This window comes from Leucoraja erinacea, chromosome 24, assembly GCF_028641065.1.
Source record: "Leucoraja erinacea ecotype New England chromosome 24, Leri_hhj_1, whole genome shotgun sequence".
Taxonomy (NCBI): domain Eukaryota; kingdom Metazoa; phylum Chordata; class Chondrichthyes; order Rajiformes; family Rajidae; genus Leucoraja; species Leucoraja erinaceus.
Window position 1 is genome coordinate 24,741,752 of NC_073400.1, and position 8,322 is coordinate 24,750,073.

Here is an 8,322-nt window from a genome sequence, read left to right on the forward strand (position 1 = left end):
TCCGTCTCCGCACCAAAGATCCCGTAGCGGAGAAAAGATACTAGTGCAGAGACGGAAGCCGGTTGCGGAAACATCCTCGTAAAAATAAAAGTTCTTTGGTAAAAATCTTCTCCTCATTTTCAGAATTATAATTTATTAAGATAGATAGATAGTTTATTGTCATTCAGACCAAAGTCTGAACAAAATTGCAGCAGTCATACATATAATACAATACAATAAACACATATTAACATCCACCACAGTGAGTCCACCCAGCATCTCCTCACTGTGATGGAGGCAAAAAGAAACTGTTCCCCCGCAACGTTGATTACACTGCGGGTGTTGCCCAACATCAATTGTGACATTAAAGACTCAAAACTTTCTTGCATGAAGATCATAAGGTAATAAGATCATAAGGGATAGGAGTAGGATTAGGCCACTCAACCCATCGTCTACTCGGTCATTCAATCATGGCTGATCTATCTCTCCTTCCTAACCCCATTCTTCTGCCTTCTCCCCATAACCTCTGACACCTGTACTGATCATGAATCTATCTACCTCTGCCATAAAAATATCCACCAACTTGGCCTCCACTGCCTTCTGTGACAAAGAATTCCACAGATTCCTCTGACTAAAGAAATGTCTCCTCATCTCCTTCCTAAAAGAATGGTCTTTAATTCTGAGGCTGTGCCCTCTATTCCTAGACTCTAGTGGACACTAGTAGAAACATCCTCTCCACATCCACTCTATCCATGCCTTTCACTATTCTGTACGTTGATACTGATACATGGCCCAAAACCATGGTGGGTGAAGCCATGGGTTGGTGAAACATGAGGTCAGAATTATCTACAAAGGCTATCTCAGAGAGGTAGATCGATAGGGCCGAATGGCCTATTCCTGCACCAATTGTCTATTGTCTATTGTCTATTGATATGCCAAGGACTTACTCTAAATAATGCACATTTCTGGAGAGGTTCACTAACTCAGGTAGCTCAGAAGGTCAGAAGCAGAATGGGCCTGAGCTATAGGGAGAGGTTGATCAGACTAGGACTCTATTCCTTGGAGCACAGGAGGATGAGGGGGTGGATCTTATACAGGTGTACAAAATCATGAGAGGAATAGATCGTCTAACCTTCTTGTTGGAAGACTGAAAAGATCAGAGGCGAGGCTCTAATTATTGTCTCCTGTGAATGCTAGGAAAAAGTTAGAAAAAGACACTAAGGTGCTGGAGGAACTCAGTAGGTCAAACAGCATCTCTGGGGAACATGGAGAGGTGATGTTTCAGGGCAGGAGCTTTATTGAGTCTGCAGTTCCTCGTGGCCGTTAGAGGAAAGATGTTTTCAAGCTTGAAAGGGTTCTGAGAAGATTTACCGGGATGTTGCCAGGACTCGAGAGCCTGAGCTACAGGGAGAGGTAGTGTAGGCTGGGTCTCTATTCCATGGAGTGCAGGAGGATGATGGGGTGATCTTATAAAGGTGTATAAAATTATAGGAGGAATAGATCGGGTAGAGTCTTTTGTCCAGAGTTTGGAGTCTTTTGGCCAGAGGAAAGGAATTCATAACCAGAAGACCTAGCTTTAAGTTGGTTGGGAAATGGTTTAATAGGAACCTGAGGGGTAACTTTTTTGCACAATGGGTGGTGAGTGTATGGGGTGTGCTGTCGGAGGAGGTAGTTGAGGCAGGTACTACCACAACGTTTAAGAAACATTGAGACAGGTACATGGATGGGATGGGTTTAGAGGGATGTGGGCCAAAGGTAGGCAGGTGGGACTAGTGCAAATGGGGCTCGAAGGAATTTTTCCACGCTGTATGACTGTGACTCTAAATGAGATCCGAAACAGACCTTGATTGTCATCTTGGGAAATGGAAGCCCATGAGTGCACAGCACAGCAGTCTGTCCCTGGACCTGAGAGGTGGATTCTTGCATCCGCTAACTGTTAAACCCTTCACACACATACTCACTGAATGTGGTGGCACGGTGGCGCAACGGTAGAGTTGCTGCCTTACAAGTTCGATCCTGACTACGGATACTGTCTGTATGGAGTTTGCTCGTTCTCCCCAGGTCTCTGGCGCTGTAAGGCAGCAACTCTACCACCGTGCCACCCTGACAAATATCTGTTCTAGACGGCTGTCGTTTTACATTCATCACTATCTGAGAGGCTGTAAATTGCACTGAGGAGGCCCATTAATGGAAAAGACTCAAAGCCACTGTCCGGGTTGCTGGTGGTATCCAACAACTGCTGGCTCCGTTATCACCACTGCTGCCACGAAGCCGCAAGGCTGTAAGGTTAAATATTTTTCTGGGAACTTAAGTGTAAATTCCAGAATTGCACTTCAGTACAACGTATCAAGTGCAGATGTAAAAGATTCTATTTCAAAGAGAAGTATTGTCCAGTATATGGGAAATATATATGATGCTTATTGCTCAATTAATGTCATTAAAAATAGATTATTTGGTTCTTGATCTAGTGTTTTATTGTGATTTGTAGAGAGTTTGTAGAGGCGCGGTAGTAGAGTTGCTGCTTTACAGCGCCAGAGACACAGGTTCGATCCTGACTACGGGTGCTGTCTGTATGGAGTTTGTACGTTTCCTCCCACACTCCAAAGATGTGCAGAATTGTAGGCTAATTGGCTTGGTATAATTGTAAATTGCCCCTAATGTATGGAGGATAGTGTAAGTGTGCAGGGATCGATGGTTGGCGTCGACTCGATGGGCCGAAGAGCCAGTTTTTGTGCTGGATCTCTAAACTAAACTAACATTTACAGTGCATAAATTGGTTATTTTGTTTCCTGTTTAGAGATACAGCGTGTGGAAACAGGCCCTTCAGCCCACCGAGTCTACGTCGACCAGCGATCCCCGTACACTAACACTATCCTACACATACTAGGGACATTTTACCGAAGCCAATTAACCTACAAATCTGTACGTCTTTGGAGTGTGGGAGAAAGCCCACGCGGTCACAGGGAGAACGCACAAACTCCATACAGACAGCACCCACAGTCAGGATCGAAACCGGGTCTCTGGCGCTCGAAGGCAGCAACTCTACCGCTGCGCCACCGTGCAGACCTTACTGTTTATGAAGATCAAGGAAAGTCTAAGCAAGGGATGAATGACTCCATGTACAGATGGTGCCAAAGCACCAATAATATAAGCAACATTGAAAGGTAGACATGTCTCGTTGTATTCTTGCCAAGCTTCAAGGATCAGGCTCTAATTGGTCTTGAAATGGTAGTAAAAGGGAAATGAAATCACAATGCGGAAAGCTGTTAATTTAGAGAAAGAATCTAACCTTAAGTAGACTGTGTGAATTTTTATCCTGTGATAAATGGAGCCCATTTGCAGAGCTACAAGGAACCAACTGATATAACCGCTTGTCTATGATCGGGATCTATCAAGCACTTGGTGTACTCCTTAAATTTACGATCAAATGAATCAAGTTATCACGGATATCTTATTAAAACAAGGATAGGCCAGGAATCGGGACAACGTATTTCATAAATTCAGCAAGATGTTAGAGAACTTGCGCTAGTGTGATGTAATGCTGCAATTCCTAGGGAGTGAGGGAGAGTAGCAGAGAAAATTAAAGAGGAAAAGATGGGAATAAAGGGTACAGGAGGAATAAACAAGGAGATAACGAGACTGGTGCGGAACGATGGCGCAGCGGTAGAGTTGCTGCCTTACAGCGCCAGAGACCCAGGTTCGGTCCTGACTATCGGAGGTTGCAGGTGGTTGCCGGAGGTTGCAGGTAGTGGAAGCAGGTAGGGGGACTGACAAAAACCTCCGGGAACCTCACGGAAACCTTGGGTGGGGCGCAAAGTCTCCTGAGGTTTCCGTTCAGGTTTCCTAAGTGGGACAGGGGCATCGGGCCCACCGAGTCCGCACCGACCAGCAACCCCCGCACATTAACACTATCCTACACACACTAGGGACAATTTACACTTATAACAAGCCAAAATTACCTACAAACCTGTACGTCTTTGGAGTGTGGGAAGAAACCGAAGTTCTCGGAGAAAACCCACACAGGTCACGGGGAGAACGTACAAACTCTGTACAGACAGCACCCGTGGTCCCGGGTCTCCAGCGCTGCAAGCTCTGTAAGGCAGCAATTCTACCCCTGGTTCACCGTGCCACCCAGAATGAGGTTTCTCTGTATTAAATTCCTCACATTTCTCTGCATTAAATTCCATCAACCATTCCATTGCCCACATGCCCAACAGATCAAGATCAAGAAAGCACCAGTAAAGGAAGACTTGCTCTGTTTTTTTCCTTTCCCCTCCGACCTCCAGCTTGCCTGCCACAGGGCCCTGTCTCAGATTGAGTGAAGTTGCCTTGGTGTCTGCAGCAGCCCTCGTTTGAAATACCGATATATCCGGTCGGACAGATGTTATAATTTTGTTTTACATAAAATGAAGAAAGCTGAGAGCCTCGTGGTCAGGTGCAAAGCTCCGTCTGCAAGAAGAATATCGATATCAAGGCATTAAAACTTGCTGACATCCCTTGTTCTTTGGAGACTTCAAAAAACTGGCTTTGGATGAAAGAAATCCCTTGGGATGAAAAGCAAAGATTTCAAGTTCCTGCAAATGCATTCAATTTGAAGGTGAATCCCAAAATCACACAGCACCAAAAATCATCCTGACTAACCATCCAGTAGGCGGCACGGAAACGCAACAGTAGAGTTGCTGCTTTACAGCGCCTGAGACGCGGGTTCGATCCTGACTATGGGTGCTGACTGTATGGAGTTGTACATTCTCCCTGTGACCGTGTGGGTTTTCACTGGGTTCTCTGGTTTCGGTCCCCATGCTAAAGGCGTACAGGTTTGTGGGTTAATTGGCTTCGGTATAAATGTAAATTGTCCCTAGTGTGTGTAGGATGGTGTTAGTGTGCAGTGATTGCTGGTCAGTGCAGACTCGATGGGCCGAAGGGCCTGTTTCTGTGCTGAATCTCCAAACTAAGCTAAACTAAACAATCATGATCGGTGCAGCTGGCTCCTTTCTCCTGGTTTTTCCCCGTGGCCCTGAAAATACTGTGCGTTCCTTTGGAATTACTATTATAAATACCCTTTTGAAATTAATGACCAAATTAGCTTTCCTCACCTTTCCTGCCATTGCTATCCTAATTGCAATTACTATTGCCATCCCCTCACCTCCCCTCTGGATCATGTTCCATTATAGAGTCAGAATCATACAGCATGGAAACTAGCCCTTCGACCCAACTTGCTCACACTGACCAACATGTCCCAACTCCGATACCTTCCTCCCGATGGCAGGAGGCAGGAGTGGCTTCACCATTCTGCTTACCCTCTCTATCCATCGCTCTTGTCACCTGCCTGCCTTTGGCCCATATCACTCAAAATCTGTCCTATCCATGTACTTGTCCAAATGTCTTTTAAACGTTGATACAGCACCTAACTCAACTACCTCCTCTGGCAGCTCGATCCATATACCTACTGCCTTTTGTGTAATAAAGTTGCCCCTCAGGTTCCTATTAAGTCTCCCCCCCCCCCCCCCCCCCCCCCCTTCTCACCTTAAACATATATCCTCTGATTCTTTAAGGATAAGGGGGAAGTCTTTTAGGACCGAGATGAGAAAAACATTTTTCACACAGAGACTGGTGAATCTGTGGAATTATGAACTTGTAAGGTTCTTGATTAGTCAGGGTGTCAAAGGCGTCTGATAAACGTCAATCACGAATGGCCTACTCCTGCACCTATTTTCTATGTTTCTATGTTCTCGATACCCCTACTCGGGGCAAGACACTGTGCATTTAGCTGATCTTTTCCTTCTATTATCTAGACGCCTCCAATCATTCTCTTGTGCTCCAAGGAATAAAGTCCTAGCCTGCTCAACCTACTCCTATAGCTCCAGTCTTGGCAACATCCTCATACATTTTTCTTCTCTGCACTCTTTCCAGCTTAGAAATAGTCGTGGTCATAGGGTGAGCAAGAATGAATGCAACACTCTAACTGCGGTCTCACCAATAACTTGCACAACTGTAACATAACCTCCCAACGTCTATACCCAATACTCTGACTGATGCATATTGAATGGCGGTGCAGGCTCGAAGGGCCGAATGGCCTACTCCTGCACCTATTTTCTATGTTTCTATGTTTCTATGTATTGCTAATGTTTCACTGCTGGAACCCTCATTGACCTTTCAGTCCAGAAAACCTTCAATACTTTTAAATAGATTAGCCCCACATTTCTATTTTTGGGAACAATTTCCAGCCACACTGGACAGATTGAGATGTGATCTTCTGGCAAAACCACTTTTCATTTGCTGCCAATTTGTTTGCACTTTGCTAATGAAATCTCATTAGAGATTATCATTTGCTCTGTTTATCAGACGTCTCCATGTGTGTGGTGATGTTGAGGCTTCTAGTCGCGTGGGACACAATTCTATCGGGATGCCTCTTCAATCGGACACACTGCATGAAGTCTGGGCCTCGGAACTGTGAGTCCTTGCTAACATCTTTCTGCAGTTCAGTTTAGTTTAGAGATACAGTGCAGAAACAGGCCCTTCGGCCCACCGAGTCCGCACTGACCAGCGATCCCCGCACATTAGCTCTATCCTACACACACTAGGGACAATTTACACTTACACCAAGCCAATTAAACTACGAACCTGTACGTCTTTGGAGTGTGGGAGGAAACCGAAGATCTCAGAGAAAACCCACGCGGGTCACAGGGAGAACGTACAAACTCTGTACAGACAGCGCCCATAGTCGGGTTCGAACCCGGGTCTCCGGCGCTGCAAGCACTGTAAGGCAGCAACTCTACCGTTGCGTCACCGTGCCGCCCTCGAGTAGGTGAGAATGCTAATCTGCTGCTGATGTGAACTTGTTCAAAGTCACCTGCTTGAGATAAGATAAATGCAAGCGTTCGTTAAATGAGGAAGAGGTCGGGGCCATGGAGGAGCAGGGAGGCTCAAAGCTGGGTTACAAGAGCGATGGATAGAGAGGGTAAGCAGAATGGTGAAGCCACTCCTGCCTCCTGCCTCCTGCCATCGGGAAAATCCTTCCCCCCCACCCACTCACTCATTTTGTCGCCTCCTGCTGGCCAGCGACCATAACGGCTGTTGGCGCCTGCATCTCGCCTCAAAGACACCATTTAAAAACAGCCGCACTGCTGATTCCTGAGCCGCTTGAGTTAGAGGACCACGTCTCCCGTGGGGGCTACGGGTAGGGAACGACTGCGTTGGGGGAGCTACTTGGTCTAGTATGTATATAAAGTTCTAATCGAGGCAGGATTCTGGAATGAGTTAACACAGTGGTGGTGATGGGCATGGATGAGAGGGAATATGGTGCAGGGGTACTGGGAAATAATGAGAGGAGGAATGGGACTAATGGGATTGCTTTGAACCCTATCACGGACCCTATGGGCAGAATGGCTGCATACTCTAAGGGTGGAGAATCCAACATGTACATCAAAAAGTGGACCCTGACCCAACACAAGTGTAAATATGACCAGGCATGCAAAGACAGAAGCAGAATCAGGTCATTTGGCCCAATCGAGACTGCTCCACCATTCGATCATGGCCAATCTATTTTCCTCTCTCAACTCCATTCCCCTGCCTTCTCCCTGCTGCCTTTGACACCCTGACTAATCAATAACCTTACAAGTTCATAAGTCACAGGAGCAGAATTAGGCCATTCAGCCCATCAATTCTACTCCGCCATTCAATCATGGCTGATCTATCTTTCCCACTCAACCCCATTCTCCTGCCTTCTCCCCATAACCCCTGACACCTGTACGAATCAAGAATCCTATCAATCTCCATCTTAGAAATGGCTTGGCCTCCACAGCCGTCTGCGGCAATGAATTCCACAGATTCACCACCGACTAAAGAAATCCCTCCTCATTTTTCTAGAGGTACATCCTATTCATCCTATATGAAGTGTTTTGAGCGACTAGTTATGCAGCACATCAAAAATAGTCTACCTGCCGACCTAGACCCACTGCAGTTCGCCTACAGAGCCAACCGATCCACAGAGGACACTGAACCTCGTATTGTCACATCTCGATCGGAAAAATACCTATGCCAGGATCCTCTTCATAGACTTCAGCTCTGCTTTCAATACAATCATTCCGCAGCAGCTGGTGGAGAAGTTGGAGCTATTGGGGGTTGATGCTGGCACATGCAACTGGGTCCTGAACTTTCTGTCGCAACGGCAGCAGACAGTCAGGGTGGACAGTAGGACATCAAAAACCATAGCCGTGAGCACTGGCTCTCCCCAAGGCTGTGTCCTAAGCCCCCTGCTGTTTAGTCTGCTGACACACGACTGTACTGCCAGACTCAATAATAACTTCATCAACAAGTTCGCTGATGACACAACAGTGGTGGGTC